This window comes from Tupaia chinensis, unplaced genomic scaffold, assembly GCF_000334495.1.
Source record: "Tupaia chinensis unplaced genomic scaffold, TupChi_1.0 Scaffold000069_1, whole genome shotgun sequence".
NCBI lineage: Eukaryota > Metazoa > Chordata > Mammalia > Scandentia > Tupaiidae > Tupaia > Tupaia belangeri.
Genome location: NW_006159529.1, coordinates 34,356 through 36,382, shown reverse-complemented (window position 1 = coordinate 36,382; position 2,027 = coordinate 34,356). Strand labels below are relative to the sequence as shown.

The window sequence follows — 2,027 nt, the reverse complement described above, 5'->3', positions numbered from 1 at the left end:
TGACATCGTAGTCGGTCCCCGTGCCCCCAGTATTTGCAAAGGGCTTTGTGAGACCAAGGCTCCCCGAACACCCCCTCACTCATTAAAGGGGCACAGGTAATCAATATCTCACCACCTACCTTTTTTCAACGCTAGAGAAGAATCTTCCAGTTCAGGTAGAGAGAAGCAAAGCTATTTAATAATTCATTGCTTGATGAAGAATGAATCATTTTTCAAAGCCTCCTGCTTCTTTTAGCATCTGACCCTATAATTAGACAAAGCACAGTCATTTCCTTTCTACTGCTGACTCTCCCGAGGAAGATCTATTAGTCAGGGTCCACTAGGAAACAGATGGCGAACTCCAATTAGGATACTTCAAGGAATTCTTAAAGAAAAGGGCTGTTTACAAAGGTACGGGCAGGGTACAGGCAAACTGAACGGCATAGAGCACTTGGCTGGGCTGGAAACTTACCGTGGGCCTCTTAACCACCCTTGGGCCAGAAGGGGCGACCAGGGAGAGGTCATGAGAATCTGGGAGGAGACAGCCGACAGCAGAGGGTTGCCTTGCGAGGAGCTAAGACCTCCGCTGAGAGATGCAGCCAGTCTGGATGACCAGGTGAGAAGAGAAACAGAGAGAAATGTTCCCAGCCATTTTCTGCCAAAGCCCCCAGTTGGTCAGACTCCACCAGGAGCGGGAGAGGAAGGAGTCCATTACTGTGTTATGGACGGGTCCTGGCAGAGCAGAGGGCCATGTAGAGGGGAGTCTAGACTGGATCTGGAGGACAAGAGGAAAGAGCTGGTGCCAGAGCCTGCTCTCGTCATCCCAGACCCTGTCCGATTCCCTGCTTCTTAAAACTGCAGTGATGGGGGGCCAGCCAGGTGGTGTGATGGTTAAGGCAGCTGGATCCCACATGGCCGACTGCATGGTTCGAGTCCCAGACCTGGAAGCATGAACACCACATTAGTTGCATGTGCATGCGTGCCCAAAATCCCGGGAGGAGAATGGAAGAGAAAGGATTAAGGTGTGCATTTCTCTCTCTCTCTTTGTCTCTCTCTGGCAAGTGCACATGACGTATAGCAAAATAAATAAATAAATAAATAAATAAATAAGAAAGAAAAAGAAAAGAAAACTGCAGCTGTGCAAGTAACTTGCCAGTTTGCTCTGAACGAGCCGGTCTCTTCTCTCCGCATTGCGTATTGCCTAGACATCTCACTACCAAACCTGCTTATAAGCTCCTTAGGAATACAGATTTCATCTTTCTTTGGAGTCCCTCATGGCCCTGTGTCCCTCTTTTGCACACAGTATATTCAGCTATGTGTGTGTTCATCAGCAAAGGTGGGCCACCCGTCACCTGTTACCGCCGTTGTAACAACCACCCGATCCTAGGGGCCTTATTCAATCAATGTTTTTTCTTTTTCACACTACCTGGTTGGCGTGGGATGCTCTCCATGTCATAATTACCTTAGGACCCATGATAGCTTCACCTTGACACACACACACACACACACACACACACACACACACACACACCATCACAACACAACAGAAGAGAGAAGACACAGTGAGTTGCACACTGGCGGGAAGTTTCTGCCTGATAAGTCACTTCTGCACGTATTTCACTGGCCGAACAGGCTCATGCCCACACCTAACTTTTATAGTCAGGGAGGCAGAATCCTCATACACTTAGAAAGCAGAGAGCCAGAAATATTTGGGGGAGAGTCCCCCACGTGGATGAGGGTGGTCTCCAGCAGGGAACCGTGGAAGAATGACTTCTAGATAGATAGATAGATAGATACACATATACATATATATTAGTTTGGCCAGAGGATGTGTATAGCTAGCTAGCTAGATATGTATTTTGCTATAGGGCACATGTGTTCACTAGAGAGAGACAGAGAGAAAGAAGGAAGGAAAGTGAGGAAACCTCCCCCTCCAGGGGAGATGACCATGCCACAACCCCTTCTCTTCCATTTTCCTCTGAGGACTTTGGGCATGCCTGCGTATGTCTTCAGAATGGTTTTCTTTCCTTTCCTTTTTTTTTTTTTTT

General features: G+C 47.8%; 1 pseudogene; it reads left to right on the top strand.

The window, feature by feature from the left end:
* Positions 1-502: 502 nt before the first annotated feature.
* LOC102494134 (glyceraldehyde-3-phosphate dehydrogenase pseudogene) overlaps positions 503-2,027 on the top strand; it is an 8,730-nt pseudogene continuing 7,205 nt past the window's right edge.